The 19,442-nt window shown below is 33.2% G+C and overlaps 1 long non-coding RNA gene across 1 annotated transcript in view; it reads right to left on the bottom strand.

Moving 5' to 3' along the window:
- The window catches only part of LOC123616355 (uncharacterized), a 154,385-nt gene that overhangs the window by 91,224 nt on the left and 43,719 nt on the right, over positions 1 to 19,442 (bottom strand). The window contains exon 2 of the long non-coding RNA XR_012502489.1: positions 12,532 to 12,631. This is a non-coding gene — a long non-coding RNA (uncharacterized LOC123616355). The remainder of the gene's footprint in view (positions 1 to 12,531; positions 12,632 to 19,442) is intronic.

Raw genomic sequence — 19,442 nt, 5'->3', positions numbered from 1 at the left:
TCCACTTCATCCAGGATGTCTAAAACCTCATCCAGTCTTGCATTAGGCTTGGAGCCCAGGATATCATCACCTGTATCCAGGTGCATGCAGCTCTTCTGATGTGGCCTCTCTTGATCTGGAGACCAATTAAGTAAAGAGACAATTTACCCAATTTTTATATACTAAACTATGAGACAGGAACAGGAAAACTGCAGTAAACACTACTATTTAAAAAGGAGACTAGGGGAGGAATGTAATAGTCACTGGTCCACAACAAGCCTGAAGTCTTGAGGAGCAAGTGTTGTGATGTGGGTGGGCACAGGGAGTGTTCCCAGATCAAGGCTTTGTAATGTCCCTTAGAGAAGCCTCTCCAGTAAGGCGTTTTGTTTGATTCTTGGCTCCAGCTTCTGGAACATCCTTCCTTTTTCAACTTCCTTTGTCACTTATGAGACTTTATTAAAAATTTTATTCTTTGAGGAGCATTCTCAGACTGCTTCTTGTAGAAAGTTGGAGCCTCAGACACCTTTTTTCATTTTGGGTAACATCACATCATTTTAAACTAAGATCATACTATTTTCCAATATAAGCCCCTTCAAATTATGCACATTTCCCATGATACAGTTATTTTAAATTCCATATACCAAAGGCCCATTTTTTTTCAGACATTCATTCCTTTATCTCTCTAGACTTAAGAACTGATTTTAGCTGTTATATGACAATGCATTTATGGTTCCTAGAGGTTTGCTTTATAATTCCAAGAGCCTAACAGGCATCACCTTAGGTGTTAGAACCCTTAGCAAAGGGTGTTATAAGACCTTGGTTTGATTTTTGCCTCCAGATTGTATTCTGTTTTCATGATTTAGCAAGAAAGATTGGTGGTAGGACATATTTGTATTTTCCAATCCAATTAATTATGGACTCTCTATATTTTCTCAAGATTCTGCATGTAAATTTGCTAGTTCTTTCCTTAGCTCATTTTCCCCTTACAGTTCTTTACTATACGTAACCAGTACGAACCTCCTGACATTTTCAACATTCTGCCTATTTGCATTCTGCCTTTCTGAAAGTCTGCCAATTTCAGCAATCACGTTGCTCAAATCCAAAAGTTTCTTCAACAATATTAACTAGATGATGGAAATGCTCTGTATTTGTGCTGTCTAAAATGGTTTCTACTTTCTACATGTATCTAGTAGGCAACTGAGGAGTGGGGATGTGACTGAATAAACAACACATTTTAGCTAATTTAAATTTAAATAGCCACTTGTAGCTAGGGGTTATTGTTTTAGACGATGTAGCTTTGTACATATTTTGTCATACATGCTACCACAGGCAACAATTTTACCAGTTGTTTCGTCATTGCACTGAATCATTATTTTCAATCTCTTATAACAATTTCATTACCTAATTCCAGATTCTTCCTGCCATATGGTCACAGATTCAAATTTTATCTGACTTTGTTATGATGGGTATGGCAATTCCTCCTTGTGGTACATGTTTCTGGGATTGGGTAACAAACCACCCAGTAAGTTCATGGTTTCAATAGTCTTTTATTTAACTCACTGTGGTTGGTGATTTAGCCTGAGTTTGGCTGGGCAGTTTTTCAGATCCCTGATGGGCTTCCACCCATGTCTGGGGCTCAAACACACTAATCTAGGGAAATCTCAGCTTGCACAAGCCAGGTCACCTGGGGTAAATAGGAAAACTCCAGTCTTCTCTACGTGCTTCTCATGAATCCTTCTAGCAGCTCAGTCTAGGCAAGCCCCTAGGGTGGTTGGGGTTCAAGAACAGCAGGAGATAAAGCTCCAGCACTCAAACATTTCTCAAGCCCCTAAATATACAGAAAAAAAGGACAGCTAGCTAGACAGATACATAGAAATGATTTTTTAAGTGGAATCATCATCCTATGAGAGATTAATAAAAGCTCTATATGTGTTTACTTGAGATTTACAGAAGAAAAAGCAACTGGACTGAAGTGAAGGAATTTTAGGATTCAAGTTGAACAATATTTTACCATAATATATCTTTCTAAGGTTGTAAAAATAGATTACAGAGAAGCATTAAGATGAGCAAATCAATACATTTTTATACTGAATGTTTTCTGTTTTATAGGATATTGATTAAATTCCTGCAAAGAAGGATAAGGAAATTAGCATTGCAAGATCTCCTCCCTAGTCATAAATCCCTGTCTACTTATTTTTATGAGATATACATATATATACATATACATATATATAGTGTGTGTGTGTGTGTATTTATATTTACATATCCATTCCACCACCATAGTGGCCACAGATGTTTACTCAAATGCCAACCTTTAAATGTATTCAAGTTTTACCATGAACTCTTTTAGGACTGAGAGACTAAATATACAAATGGACAATAGCCAGACCATATATAAAAACAGAACTCTGACCTATAGCCAGCAGCAAGCTTCCCAGGAAATTAATGTTATATTTTATACTTATCCTACTTTACCATTGTTTCTCTGTTCCTATTTTGTGTTCTTTTCAGTGAATTGAATATTTTTGAAATTCCATTTTTTCTCTTCTTTTGCCTTTTAGCTCTACCTCTTTGTGTTAATTTTTTAGAGATTATTCTGGAGATACTAGCCATTTTATTTTATTATAGCTTACCTTTAAATAATATTTCGCTATCTCATAATGTAAGAAATGGACAACTTTTTATTTCTTTTATACCTCTCTCCTGTTTTGTGTTCTTCTATTATAATTTTACCTCCACTTGTGCCCCAATCCCAAAATACACTGTTATTGTTTGTTACTGTTCTAAGCAACGTATTCATGTGTACATATGATGCACACGCAGTATATCCACATGCATGTGTCCACACATACACATTCTAAAAGAAACTCCTTTCAGTAGATCTAAGGCTCTGTCTCTTTCATCTTAAAATATTTCTTTTAGTTTTTATTGCAATGTATTTCAGTTACAGATAAATTATTTCAGTTTTGGTACATTTGAAATTGTCACTATCTCCTTTTAGTATTGAATATTTTCATTGGCTTTGGAATTCTAGGTAATTCTTTTCAGCACTTTGAAAATGAAATTTTATTTTTTTCTGGCCTCAACTGCTTCTAATGAGCAGTCCAGTCATTGCTAATTTTTTCTTCGTCTGTATGTTATGTGATTTCCCTCTGGCTGCTTAAAGACTTACTACTCAGCTGTGCTTTTCAACAGTTCGACTGTGATGTGTCTTTCTAGAGTTTTCTTTTTATTCATCTTCCTTTAGAATTTGCTTAGTTTTTTAGATGCGTGATTTGATAGTATTCAGTAATTTTGGAGCGCTCTTAGACACTATCTTTTTAAATATTTCACCTGTCCCATTTCACTTTTCCTTGTTTGTGCCCAGTTCCGTGTGTTATACCATTTGATATTTTGCCCCATACATTGGCTGCTCTGTTTTTCTTTTGTTTGCCTGTCCCTCTCTTATTTCTGTTTTAACTTCAGTTTGGATACTTTCTCTTGAACTTTTTTCAAGTTCACTGACTTTTATCTTTGTGGCCTCTATTCTGTGGTAAAGTCCATCTAATGAATTCTTTTTTCTGTCTTATATATTATTTCTAATATTTCCACTTGCTTCTCTTTTTTGTAGTTTGTGTTTCTTTTTTTGAAATTTTCCATCTGTTCACACATGCTGAGCAGATGCTGGCCACCTTTCCCACTAGATATTTTAGCATTTTTATCATATTTATTTTAAAGACACTTTCTGACATTTTAAATTTTATCACAGTTATTTTAAATACCTTTTTTGACATTTCTAATTTTGTGGTCATCTCTGTATTTATCTATATTGACTATTTTATTTTCTTGATTTGGGGTTAAATGTTCTTTTTATTGTGCTTTGGGGGCTATTAGTTATTTTGCATAAAATAAAGACAGAAACTGTTATGTTGTTATGTTAAAAACAAAACCTGCAAGAAATACTTCTTATAGTGCTAAGCTGCTGGAGTCAATAAGCTAAATCAGTAAGATCCATAGTGAAAGTAATTTGTTATAAATTTTACTTGTTTCAATTTTTCATTGGCTTTGAATGCAAGATCAGAAATCTTCCTTCAGTAGGGTTTGGTATCTGAGGACTAGTGTTATTCTGATAAACCATTAGCTCTTTACAGCCACGCCCCACCTTTAGGAATCAGAAGGTAACTTCCCTTCATAAGCACACTGCCGGCTCTTTGGAGTCCTGCTCTTGGCTTTCTTTTAATTCTAGCCTTCTGCCCTGCCTCATCTTTGGGGTATAGATGCTTTACACTTTATGAAATGACGGAATTAGGAGGAATTTCTCTCAGGTTTCCCACCTTTAGCTTTCCAGAGTTGAAAGCCAAGCACATCTTGGAAATTTTCTCTCAGTTTTTCTGTGCCAGTCCCAGTCTTCAGATGCTGAAAGTCCGAAGTGCCTTTGGACTTGGATTTATCATGCCCTGACCCCAGTCCTTTTGGAGAATCACCATGCACTGACTGAAAACTTGTGAGAGAGATATATGTAGTCACATATTTGTCATTTTTTTTCTTTCACAGTAAAACAGTGCTGTTATTTTATGGTTTAAATGTGTAATTTCTAAAAAATGAGGAAAGCTGAGAAAAGCAGTCTTCTGACTCAGCAAATTTGTGTTCCCAAGAATCCTATTTAACTGGAAGAACTTTACTGCAATTGTCCTTTCTAGAGTTGCAAAGTCTGCAGAACAGTTTTGAACTCTTCCCACCAATCAAAAACCAAATCTGATTATCATGCAAGAGAAAAAATAATATAATATGCTTAATTCAGGTCTGTTTAATTTTACAGGTAATTTTTGGTTTATTAGAATTATTTTTTTTTCAATTTGCAACTTAGAGAATGAAGAATGGGAACACAATACTTCTTAAAAAATATCCTGCATGTGACTAGAGACCTCAACTACTCTGTAGGTAATGAAACTGTATTTTATATTAAGTTACACACATCTCATTTAAATGTCTAATAAAATTTTTATGGACATCTTAACCACCTAACTTGTGCTAATAGAACAACAGTACGTCTTTAAATAACAACTGGTCAGATTTTCATGAAAGGTTTGCTACCTGTACCAGCATGTTAATAACAGAAAGACTTGGGGGGAATGGGAGTGGGCGAGGCCAGGTGGGAACTTCTAAAGGCTCTTGTACGTGGGTGCCATGAAATACTTGAGGAGTGTAGGTCTGCTGCTTCTGGTCAGAGTCATGGTGACATTAAGTCATTGAGAAGTTTTAGGCTTAGTCTGAAACTGGATAGTCCATGTCTTAGCAAAGGTACAGAATTTTCAATTTCAAATATTCTGATGAAGGGTTCCTCTGAAATTCATCAAATTCTCCCTGAATTCTACTATGGAGTGATCTATAATTTTATTTTGAACAGTAATTCAGATAGCTTTACTTGCTTTGCCTAGTTTCTGGATCAAAACGAGAGGACAATGAATGTAAACACACATCATAGAGTAGAGGCGAACATCAATGCAAAGTCCTACTATTATGAAAAATGAAACAGTCCTGCACTGGATGCCTTCTATGCCCTTGTTACTGGGGTGACTTAGGCATATTACATAACTTGAGCTCTATCTCTTCTCTCTGGCCCTTATAGTTCATTCAATGTTAGAGACACTATACGTAGAAGACTTACTATAATGCTTGGTATGTAGTAGGAATGAAGGAGCAGAGTTTAGCAAATCTTTCACTAGCCATCCCACAGGGGCTTGATATTTGGCATAAAGATCCTGAACTAAAAGGGTATTATTAAAAAACTCTAATTGATCCATAATTGCTGATCATCAATGGAATATAAATGTACAATATCAAGGAATTAAATTTTTGTTAATATAATCGCTTTCTTCATTAAACAAATATATGTTAATTATTCCTCTAGATGTTTAAACATCATTACACCATAGCCTCATTGTCTCTGCATTTTAACTTAATTCGATGCTCTGCCTCCTTTTCAGACAGGTACTATAAAATAAAAATTTAGAATATTCATTTTAAAATCATTAAAAGTAGATTAGAGAATACATGTCTACATATTTAGCTTTGACATTTAAAGCTGCTTATTAGAAATCATTTTATAATACATTTTATCCAATGTAATAAAAGCAAATTACTTGTGAAGAAATAAATGAATTCAAACATTTTTCATGAGCACTAAAAGTGCTGGTGGTTTCCAACCATAAGACGGATTTTCTTTTTCATTTAGAGATTACAGAAGACAGACCTATAAACATTTAAAATTATGATAAAAGTGGGGGTTTTCCTATATTTGATAAAAATGACAATGCATTTTAGAAATATCTGACATAAGGCCACATAACAATAAATTTAATATTTAATGGTTTTAAATTTCCTAACATGCCAGACGTTGCACTATGTTCTTTATATCTGTTGTTCCAATTAGTTCTCATAGCAATTGTATGCAGGAGGCAGTCATAGTATCTCCATTTTATAGACATGGGGTTCACACTTCTAGAATTCTATGGATTTAGATTGTACTGTGTGTTTGAATAACACATTTGGTTAGCCTATTAAGTATGAATCAATGGATCATTTCTGATATGACCAGAATCATATCATCTTAATACCTAATTTACATTAAAAAGAATATTTTGTAAGAAAAGAAGCCAGTATTTTGCACTTTTATTTCAAAATTACATTATCTGGCTATTAACAAAGCATATAAATCTGTAGCTTTTGCTTGGTAATATCTGCATATTTTAGTTTATATAAATATATCTGCTTGTTTGTGCCATTAATTCAATTAGTGTAAATTACTACCAATTAGTGCTCTAAATTAGTGATCACATATGGATTCATGTAAAACTTCTATTTTTACTTTAGAAATATGCAATAATTAACACATGTCATACACTGTCAATGAGATATTTTTCATCAGCACTTTGTGTGGAAGCTGATAAGCTGCATATTAAGTGTTCTATATTAAGTATACGTTGATTCAGAATGGATGTTCCAAAAGGTTCTACCTCCTTAAGTGAAAGCCAGAATCTCTCTCTCATTGGTTTTACTGACTGTAGATCTGCTTTGATATTTTATTTTAATTTTTATATGAATAATCTATTTTTGTTTTCTTTGATAAGGCTGATTTTATTAATTTCTGTTAATTTTTATAATACTGTTATTTTGTTTCCTGATTTAACTTTTACTAGTTTTTAAGTTACTTTTTTTCTCATTATTATTATTCTTTTCCTTCTTTTTCCTTTAGATCTGATATACTAGAAGTTCTTCTAGATTCTTAAGATTGAAGTCAGCTAACTTGGTTTCAATCTTTCTTTATTTATGATATATTCACTTAAAGTTATGCAATTTTGCCTAAACACTGCTTTAGCTGCATCTCACAAGCTTTGCTGTGTCATATTTCAATTTTATTTTCAAAATATCTTCTAATTTCCCAGTGATTTTTTTGACTCAGGAATTATTTAGAAGTCAATTGTCTAATTTCTAAGCAGTTGAGAATTTTCAAGTTTTCTCTTGTTTTTGAGTTGATATCCAGATTAATTCCATTGTTTTCAGATAACGTACTCTATGATTTCAGTTCTTTGGGGACTTGTGAGAATCTCTTTAGGGCATATAGTCACTTTTGCCCTCTTTGTTCCTCATTTATCAAGAGATTTTTAGTTATCACACTGATGTGTGCAGCATTCTATGCATGTCAATTAAGTCCTTATTCTTACACATGTTGATCAGATTCTCTGTAGCCTTTTTACCTTTATTGTATCTAAAATCTCTTCCTATGATTTACCTTTCTTAGGTCTGTATAATTTTTATTGATATAGTTTGAAATAATTCTTGGTTGTGCACTCCACGGGAAGTTCTCCTGTGTGTTCTCTGGGTTTAAAGATCTCTTGGCTGGTGCCCCTGCTGTCCTATTCACTCCATGCTTGTGTGAGCTCCTTTGCAACAGCCTCTGATGAGAGCTGTGCCTTCTCATCTGTTTCCTTCTCAAAGAGTCACCATCCCTTCTTTATTTAAATGTATTGTTGTAAGTTGTGTTTTTGCTCTTATACTGAATATTTTGTATGTTGTTTTGTTCCTTTTTTGTTCCATTTTTTGGGTCTTGTTTTTCATGTAGACTTCAATTTCTTTGTTTTTATGATATCAAGTACTTTTGGTATGTGCTCACACACACAGACACAAACATTTACACACAAAGGGAGGGGAAATATTTACTATCTATCTATCTATGTATCTATCTATCTATTTATTCACTCATTACTCTTGCCTAACTACTTCCCAATATTTGTTAATTGGATCCAGGAATTGGAGGGCTGTTTAGAATTAGATTTTTCTCTTTAAATATCATTTTTAACATTTGCATTCAGCTTTTGTAACTAGATTAATAATAACACTATACATACCTATATTATGCTTATTTGGTTTGAGTGCTTATAGTCAGGCACTGTATGCATAATTTTTGTATTCTTGGGTTCTTACTCAATTTTTCAGTTTGCTGGCCATCAAATCTAAGTACTTTAAAAAGAATACTGTATATTTTTAAGTCCTAGTGTAACTGAAAGTGTCTTATGATTGTTTACCCAAGAAAGACAGCTTGGATGAGAAAAAAATTCTTTACAGTATTTTCCCTTTCAAAATTTTACATACATTTCTCCATTGCCATCTAACATTTAGAGTTGCTGAGAAGTCTGCAGCCAGTTAAATTTTGTCTCTATTGTATGTAAGTTCTTTTTTCTCTTCTACTGCTCTACCTAGGTACTTCTAGATTGCTTTTTATTCTTCTTCCTTGTCTTTTTTTGCCTGAGGAAAGTTTCATTTAACTTTTAATGTTTGACTATCATTTCTGTTACATTTGCTCTATGTTTTTTACAATTATATTGAGTCTCAATTTTCTGTCATAATTATTTAAAATTGATTTTTTAAATTGTTCTCATCAATTTGTTTTTCTATGGTGCACATTGGAAAATTCATCGAAAAACATTTCCCTAATTATCAAGTCAGTTGCCTAAAACACCAATTAAGCTCCTGTTAGAAACAAAGATGAAAGAATATAATTAGAATTTCCAAACACAAAGAAACTGGAAGATTACATTTATGCACAAAGTTCAAATGGTCTGCTCAGATAAAAGAATGGTGAAGTAGAATGATTATCGTCAGAATGGTATAACTATGTAAGATTTTTTAAAAACCCTAAAATTTAAATTGTAGAATAAATAAGTGTGTGTTTATTTGAATACCAATTCAGAAAGTTGTTGTATCACTTTTTAAAGTAAGAAAAAATAAAGGAATTTATAGAAAAGTGAAGAGCATATTGAATGCAGAATCATCTATAACTGTGGTATTTGTAGGTCAAATCCAGCTTGGAATACACTGTTCAATATTGTTCTCAACATTTCTGGGATGAATTTGCAAACTTACAAGAAGTCCTTAAGAGAAGAAAGTTGTATAATAAAAAGAAAAAGAAAGAAAGAAAGGGAGGAAAGAAGGAAACATATAATTAAGAAGATTCACTATAATAAAAGCAGTTATTTTTGTAAAGCTTTCAGAACACTGGAGTTAAAAGAAATACTAAAAATTTAGTATCTGTCAACATGAGAGAGGGGAGGTGGGTTTCTATCATCATCTGAACCTCTAAGATCCTAGAGTTCAGTTATGCTTCATTTGATTTGGCTCATGCAGGCTGGACGTTAATATGGACCCCCAGTAAAAGTAGTATAAATGTGTATCTTACACATGGACTGAAACAATCTTACAAATGACCTTGCATGTGAGATGGAGTTTTACCTAATTTTATAAGTTGACGTACACAGAGTTTTTTGAGCAGGAATGTGATTCAAACACAGCTGCGTATTTGGAAAATTAAACTGTTCTGATTTTGAGTAGGAGACATAGGGAAATTAGAAACCTATTTCAATAATCCAAATAGGCATTTTAACTAACTTGATGGGAAGGAAAATTTGCTAATAGTCCAGAGCTCTTATAAAGTAAATTCAACTGGAGCTCAGAACAGAAAAGGATCAATACTAAGCAGACATTATATATTTGGCAGTCTGTAGCTATGGCTGACCAGATTTACTCTTATGTGTTTAGACAAATGTGACAGAAAAATTGGCAGGTGGCAATAGTGCCACTTTCCTGCACTTTCTTGAAAACTCCCCCATCAAGGCTGTTGATTCCTCAGTTAAAAGATACCTATTTCCCCTAAAAATCACTCCCTTTGACATCGGAAAATAAGTTGTGTTCTTCCAACATCTTATTTTAGCACAACTCAGAATAATTCTGCCAACAAAACTGAAAGTTTACTATTTCTCTATTCAATTTTTAGCAAGACATTATGCACACTCAAGGTGGAAATTTCAGTTGAGTAAGATAGATTTGGACTTTCTGAGCCCAAAGTATCATTTGGTTTAACATTCGAGGACGATGTTAGGAATATGGGAGTATCATCTAAGTTTGTCCCTTATCATATTTTCTCTGACTATAGCAAAGACAAAAGTAAAGTGCTTGTCAACACAATGATGGTACTCTCAGGACTATATGCATGTCCTCCTGGAAACAGGGCTATATGCATGTCCCCATTCTCTCACACACACACCCTCATATACATGCACACTTCTTCACATTAAAAAACATTCGGTCAGAATTATGTACATTAGATCAGGAAGATGATTTCTAGGATTTAGCAATTTTGAACAGAAATACCCACCTCTTCGCATTCTCTAATTCAAATTACAATGAACTAACTCCCAGTTCCTCAAAATGTGACCTTATTTGGAAATGAGATCTTTACAGAGATAATGAAGTGAAAAAGAGGTCATTAGAGTGGCTCCTCATCCAGTATGGCTGGTGTCCTTGATAAGAAAGCAGCAGTGTGGGTACAGAGACCCACATGCACGGAGGGAAGGCTCCACAAAGCGACGTGAGGGGCGGCTGCGTGAAGGATGGAGCTAAGCTGTCACAAGACAAGGGACACTAGTACTGCAGCAGCTGGGAGACACAAGGAAGGAGGCTCCATGGGAGCACGGCCCTGCTGGCACCTGGAGCTTAGACTTCTAGTCTCTAGAACCATGAGACAAATTTCTGTGGTTCTCAGCCACTCTGTGGTTCCTTGTGACAGCAGCTCTAAGAAACTAATATATAACCTAAAATGCTTAAAAATTGGTTTTGATATTTTCTCATTTTCTAGTATTTTCTTTACTGTGTTTTCACTTCTATGATTTGGTACATTTTATATACATATAATACTAAATGTATACAGAACAGATCCATGTATACTTATGAATCCATTTTGCATCCATATATATATATATGAATGCATTTTGCATATAATATAAAATGTATTCAGAACAGATCCATACACACACACACACATATACATATATGAATCCATTTTGCATGTTTATAAGGAATTGGTTTCAAAAAGCCACAGTTTCAAGTTACTACTATTTTATAATATTCCACATGTCTATTCTTAGAAAAAGCATTATGCTGAGCTGAAATTTCCAACTTTACATAAAAACACACTCCCTTGAAGGCTTAAAATCACTTTAAGCAACTGCAAATTTCAGCCTGGGTTCAAAAAGCTAAATTCCAGCAGAGCAACTGAGTATTTGTTCCAGTTCTGAACAACAACTTTCTTGCTGTTACTACAACTGGGTAATGAAGTTACAACATAATGTTAATAAAACTCAATTTTTGCCTCTCAAACTCTGCACTTATTTTTAATTATATTAATGTCATAATTTTCTAACTGGGTATGTTAATGGCCATGATGATTAGGTTAAAAAATTTTGAAGGAAGAAATTAGAGTGATTTAAATTTAAAGAATCAAGTTTGGAAAATTTGTAATAATAAAGAATAATTTGCTAAAGACACTTCTCAGATTTTGCTGAGACCCTAAGTAATGTATTGGAATGTCACAAAGGGTTATGTCTAGTTTATCAGCTATCCTCCTGAGGACATCACATCCTGCCTCTGTCATCACATCATAATTGAAAGGAAAAAGGACTCCCAAAGGTTCTAATTTCAAGCTAGGACACAGGAGACATAGAAGAAATCACCAGCAAGAGATACTGAGGTATTTGTGAGCATATCTCCAATAATAAACATTTCTGGCTGGAAATGGTGAAAATACATTAGGAACTGGTTATATCACTGCACAAAAGGCTATCACTTGTCAATAAGAGTAAGCATGATCATTATAGACAACCAAAACACTGTCCTGCACAGAAAATGGTCCCAGAATAGTCCGGGAAACGGATCTAGTTCATCAGATTTTGACTTTTGCAGACTGCTCTGTCTAACCATTCATTCACAGTTTGGATGTGACAGTAGCACCCAGACATAATTGATGTTCTAAAGACCTCAGAGCATGTGCCCAAGTAACCAGGTGTCAGGAAAAGACAGTCCCTCAAGGATGATGGGTATCTTCTACTCACTCACAAACGTGTCACAATATATTTTCATTTTAATTATCATTGTATTATCATTGTATTATTTTATGTAGTAATGTAACTTAGGCTTTAAATTTTCCTGCATGAAATTAATCTTAAAGCCAGGCATACTCACCAAAGCTTGCTAGGGTGCTCACAGCTGGCCACTGCTGGAAATCATCCCAAAGACTCCATTACGACTGTGATGAAGTGATTTCCCAGGACCCTTAGGACATCTGTAAGTTAATAATATTAATTACTTTATACTTTCAACCTTGACATCATACCGATAGCTAGAGTGAACTGCAAGGGTAAAGTATTACCTAGTGCGGGCTCTAGGAGAAGAAAATGCTGGAGACCAATTTAATCCTTTACCAGTTTGCTTAGGAGAGCAAATTGTTAGTGACCTCTGGGAAGGGAGAGTTATAAAGAAAGAAGGTGGGGAGAGAGGGGGAGGGAGGAAGAGAGAAAGAAAGGTGTTAGGGAGAGGCAAGTATTAGAATTAGTACATTGAAAGTGAAGAAGAAAAAGTGAAGTGATATTTAAATTGGGAAATTCTCAATAGAGTCAGGACAATAAGCAAGTTCAGTAATCAAATCTATCTGAACATTTATTGTGTTTCTACATCCATTTTGGTGCCAGCAAATCCCTTTAAATTATTAAGGGTGTTCAGTGTTCTTTGTTAAGTAATGTTTGGCTATTCCTATTCAGATTGTAAATTGCATATTATCAGTAATCCTGTACTTATCAGTTCATGAAGGACCTTCTGCTATCAAATAATGCTCTTAGCTAAGAAAGGCTTAAAATTAAACAACTTTTTAATGTTCTCTGTAGATAAGCAAAAGGATGATGCAATAGTCAGAGAAATATTCTGATGGGTAATGACCTTTAATCTGAGTCTTAAATGAACTGACACTTTCCAGATGAGCAGAATGGGTAAATATGGGAGGAAGTAACAGTGAGAAGTTATCTAGGTTGTTGTTAAATGCGTGCACTCTGGCATAGGCAAGGATTCTAATTTGAGGCTTTCTATGTACTTCATGTATTATCAAGGCAAATAACCTAATCATTCTTGACCTTAATTTCCTCATATAGATAAGGACTATAAAAGACCAACCTCATTGTTAGAAGATGTAAATGAGATAGTGCATGTAATCATAGATCATACAGAGTGTGACATATATAGCAAGTATTCAATAAATGTTAGCTATCATTACTTCTATTATTATCCTTACATCGAAGTGCCTTTTGAAGTGTGTATTCAGTTCACTGTGGATTTCCTTTATTTTTCAAGTGAAACTGGAATAAGAATAATAGATAATAAGATAATAGAGCTCTGAGTTGATATAATAAAGTCTGGCATATTTTTGAAATTATTACCTTTATTTGTAGGTAATCATTACATACATTAAGTGATCTTATATAACATCAATCAATAATCTCAGTTAATTATTTAAGTTATTTTCAGTTCTAGTTCACAGAAATGTAATCAGATATTAATCTCTGAAAATCGTCAGGACTCCTAGACAAGATTAATTTCCTCAATTCAGAGATTTTAAAAAAATTTTATTTTTGTCCTCCTTGCTATTTCAACCTAAACTTTGTACTGATTGTGTTTGAAGCATCACAACATAAAAATCTACTTCTCAAAATTGAAGATATAGTTACATACTAAAGTATAATAGCAATGTCTAAATCAGCTTTTCCAATTTTCCCCTTTTATAGTAATGATCTAGATCATGTATTTGTTTACTCTTGACTTGACAGGTTTGGACTTTTCACCTCACTGAGCTGGTGTTATTCTTGCTACATCAATAGAGGGGATAGAAGCAGAGCATGACGTATCAGACTAAATTCTTTTCTCTATTGAGCTTCCCTGATAACTCAGTTACTCTCAAAAAAAACCAAAACAAAACAAAACAAAAAAACATCTCTTGAAGACTATGTATACTATGTATAAAAAGTAAATATCCAAGGATGCTATAATCTCAGCAGCATAAAAATTGCACTTACTCATTTTCAAAGAGTTGTGACATATCAACACAACTTGGTGTCTAAACAAAGGAGGATACAATGTGTACTAATCAACCTAAAGGCATATTATTTATAACTCTCAATCTACTCCAGAACATAATTTAAACATTTCTTAACCTTAAATTTCATAATTTCAATTTATTTTTGGAAATTAGGAAAAGAAAGGAATATCTGAGATCAATTTTATTTAACTTAACTCAATAAAGAATGTGTCAGTCCTTTCATTAAAGACATAGACTCAAATCATACTTTCAGAAATAATGAGTAAGTAACTATCACAAAGGTTGTTATAGTGAATCTGCTTTGGTAAAAAAAAAAATCAGGTGATCAGAAAGAAGCAGAACTCATTTACTAAGATAAATAAACTTTTAACAATGATCATTTCTGAATGTCCACATTCTGTTATCCAACATTTGAGACTTAATAATCATGACTGTCATATGTTTAGTGTGACAGGCTTTTATAGGTATTAATGCCTATATTGTAAAGACCATTAAAATTCCTATTTTAAACTAAAGAAATTGAAGCAGAGGAACATTAACCTACTTAAATTCACATGGATTATAAGTGCTAAAGGAAGGATTTGAATCCATATGTGACACCAGAGCCTATATGCCTAATCATATTGGTTCCTGTAGCTAAGAATGGAATTACTATATGACTATCTTCTACAAGGGTTCTGTGAACTTTGGAGAGAATCTGAGTTATATGATTTGAACACACATCCACACAAGCGCCAGGAGTCTCCAAAGCCATTCTGACCCACTCCCTTTTTCTTCTCACTTAGTGAAAGAAAAGTAGAACATGATGACAGTGGATACCTGGTAGGGTTGGAGAGGTCCAAAACTAAGGAAAACCAAAAATGTAAACCACATTTTCCAACAGTAACGGTTGAAAGCTTAGTTCACACTACCTATGAATCAATCATTTTATCTTATGACACCGATGTATGGCTTCAACTCATCCACTCACATCACAGTGGACCATTAACCTAGGGGTGGTCTGGGGGCCAGTGTTATCCTTGTAAACGATGTCTTCATGGAAGTATGAGTGTGGTGTCAGAGTAGAACATCACCTTTCTTAATTAAGTCAGTTAACTTTCAGGTAACAATTTGGGGTATTTTATGAAAACTTCTGAAAAATGAGGTTTCTTCCAGGTTGTATTACAGCTCCAGCTGTTACAATTTAGTAAGTTAGATTTTTTAAATATAAAAGATCACAATTTCTAGTATCTAAAAATATAGGCTACAAAAATGATTATCTATTATATATTATCATGTATAAAACTTTAAAATGAATAAATGATCAGATACTGAAATTCAAACTAATAAATACCAAATGAGCTGTGAAATCCAAAGCTGTGTGTCTTTGGGTATAAAATTCAAATATATATATGTATGTGTGTGTATATACTAAGAAAATAACATCATGATTATATATTTCTCTAATTAAAAATCTAGCAGTTGCCTTTTTATTTATCTTCATTGAGATTCCTAGGTAGGAAAGTACAATAATACTAAATTAGATCAAGACATCTTAGCAAGATCTACTAGTTAGCAAAAGGCTTAGAAGGAAACTATGTTTTTGCTACTGACATAATAAATCTAAGCTTTTAGTTAAAGCAAATATATTTTACCAATAGCTGGGAACACATTTGTGCTATTTCTCAAAATAATGTAACCAAATAAAAGTATGCTTACTATAAAATTCTCCGGTTTTATTATAATAAAAATGCTATACCTAAAAAAAGGTAACCCAATGTATCAAGATTTTGTGTACAAAGGTACTGATTGATGCAAAAATTCTGATTATGAAAGCAAAGCATGTTTTTGGCAGCATTTGAAACATAAAATTTATAAATTAGATTTTAAAAAAACATTTTAAGAAAGATTTTTATATAGTCACAATATTTTATACTATATAATTAAAAGCTGACTGTATATATTTATTTTAATGGCTTGGCCCACAGTTAAAAATGCCTTAAAATGACCCAGCATTGATGAAAGTCAAGTGAGATTACTGAAACTGTACCAAGTACTTTCATAACATTTTAGAAATAATGCAAAATACAAAAAATAAAAATATATAACAAAATATTTTAAACTAAAAATAAAGTAAGGTTAAGGATATACATTGAAGATTACTCAAACTGCTAGACACCTCCTCAAAACACCAGTCAGTTAATGAGCTAAATAAATATTTAATACATTATAAAATAAAAAATTATTTCTGGAATGTATGGGAAAGTGACTAGGTTTCCAAATAATTTCAAAGTTGAATACAATCTTTTAAATTTCAAGTTATTCTTGATTATGTAATTTACTAAAATTAGAATCAGAGTTATGTTAAGGCCAGGTGTCAGGAAGCAAAAGTGAATGACTTTATCTTTAGTAACTCCAGACTCCTCTTAACTCTCTTCCTGAATCTTTCCTCAATTCCTCAGTGCCCAATGACAAGAGTCACCAGTATACCTAGTACATGTGACATTTTATATGTTAATTTTATTTTCTCGATTATCCCTAGCATATGGTTCCTAACCAATGCATAAATATGCCATTTTGACAGAGGTACCCTTATCTCCTATGGCACTTCATTTCATTTTGTATTAATCTAGCATAACGCCTTGACAGGGTCAAATATTTTTAACGTCCTTTACATAGTCCCTTTTGGCCTGCTAACCTATTGTTTAATAAAACTTTACTAAAACTTACAATAAATCAACTCTTTTTCTAGATCTTGTAATTTACATTAAGAAGTTTTTGTTTTTTACATGGACTGTAACCAACATTCCCCAAGGCTGAAATGATATCTGTTCTGTAGCAAATATTATTTTAAAAATGCAGTTATGGAATTTATGAAAGATAAAACAATTCCAACAGTTGAATTATGTCACTATGATACATAAAATTACATTATCTCAAGAGAATTCAGAAAAAATATATTATTAAAGTTAATCTTTACTCTGAATAAGTCGTTAGCTAATTATGTATGATTCTAAGAAAAAAGACATTGGTAGGTGCACTCAACCTTGAATGAGAGATTTTCTTCACCTGTGGTCCTTGGAGAGCTCACCCTTTCAGGCCTCAAGGTAAGCTGTCATGTACACCACAAACCAAGATTCAGGTTTAGATTAAACCTGCAGGGACCACAGAACAATTTGTCCCCATGACAAATCTTTTCTGCTGATTAAACAATGGAATTTTATGGCCCATTTCTTGAATAATATATTTGAGCTTGTTTTATGTGTACCTGCCCTAAGTTGCTGATCCTGTAAAACTGGAAGCTGACTATATTGTCTTGTCAAATTTTTGGAGATACACATTTTCATAATTGGATTTGTTGATTTATTGCTAACGAAGAGAAAACTTTCTACTTCAGCCACTTATCTGGGTTTTCAAATTGCTTCCATTTGAAAGCAAATTGTATGAGTGAAAGAAAGTGCTTGAAGTACATTTAAGCACAAAAATATTAACTTGATAGAAATGACACAAGTGAAGAACAATGACACACATAGTCTTCTTTAAACTCTGGAATAGTTATTAAAAATACAGTGATTTGAGCAGAAAAACATGTTAGGAACTACTGCTATGTAAATATTCTCAGAGCACATTGTCAGTTTTACAATTTTCTATAAGAATATTGCAATTAGTGGTAATCAATTTATCGACATTTTATACTTACATTATTTGTGGAATATAACTAGAGTTATTATATAATTAATATCCTATAGCTAACATTTAAACAGGAAACAAGAAAATAACCCTTACAGCCTATTGACAACACTAATAAAACCTCAAACTCTCAGAGCAGGCAATTGGAAATGCTTTACTTTTTCAATCTTTATAAAGAGGAAAAGATATCTTCACAATTTCTTCCCCGTATTTCATTCTATAATTCTCAGCTAGCCTAGAAGACAAAGATGGTTGACTGACATTCCATTTTAGGCTTCTAATAGGTAGTGGGCATTTTGCATATATTATTACTTTATTTAATAAAATGTTTGCTGTTACGTTATAAATTTTCTATTTATTATGATGTTTGATATACACACCCACTTGGAAAAGTAGAATCTATCTTATCCAAAGTAAATAAAAACAGGGCATTTGCACATTTGGAAAGCTCTAAGTGTGTTTCTGTGTCACAGAACACACATGTGGTACTGTCACCCCCAAATCAGCACAATGCCTGGCCAATGATGAACCCAAGAACCAATTAATTTTTCCTGTCCAGTTGAAGAAAAGCTGAAATTCTACAACTAGTATTTAGTCAGAAGACAGAAACAACACTTTGAAGTTACAGAAAATAAAACTTAATGCTTCTAACCAAAACTATTTTTAAAATTTGGCTATTCTCCACAACTAACATGAATTCCCAGTGGTACATTTTTAGTGTCTTCCATACAAATGGTGCAATGCAATGATACCACTTCATCATTGGGAATGTTAGAAATGAGCAAGTAGCCAAGACATGGAAACAACCTAAATGTCCATAGACAGATGGCTGGATAAATAAGTTGTGGTATATATATGAATACTACTCAGCCATAAAAAATAATAAAATAATGCAATTTGCAGCAACATGGATGGACCTGGAGAGTGTCATTCTAAGTGAAATAAACCAGAAAGAGAAAGAACAATACCATACGATATCACTTACGTGTGGAATCTAAAAAAATACAAATGAACTTATTTACAGAAACAGAAACAGACTCAGACATAGAAAACAACTTCACGGTTACCAGGGTGGGGAAGGGGATGGGAAGGGATATATTGGGAGTTCAAGATTTGCAGATACTAACTACTATATATAAAACAGATAAACACATTTATACTGTAGAGCACAGGGAACTATACTCAGTATCTTGTAGTAACCTATAATGAAAAAGAATATGAAAACGAATATAGGTATGTGTATGTATGACTGAACTATTACGCTGTGCACCAGAAACTGACACAGCATTGTAAACTGACTATACTTCAATTAAAAAAAGAAAGAAAGAAATGAGTGAGTAGA

Source organism: Camelus bactrianus, chromosome 26, assembly GCF_048773025.1.
Source record: "Camelus bactrianus isolate YW-2024 breed Bactrian camel chromosome 26, ASM4877302v1, whole genome shotgun sequence".
Lineage (NCBI taxonomy): Eukaryota > Metazoa > Chordata > Mammalia > Artiodactyla > Camelidae > Camelus > Camelus bactrianus.
This window is presented reverse-complemented; position numbering and strand designations above follow the sequence as displayed.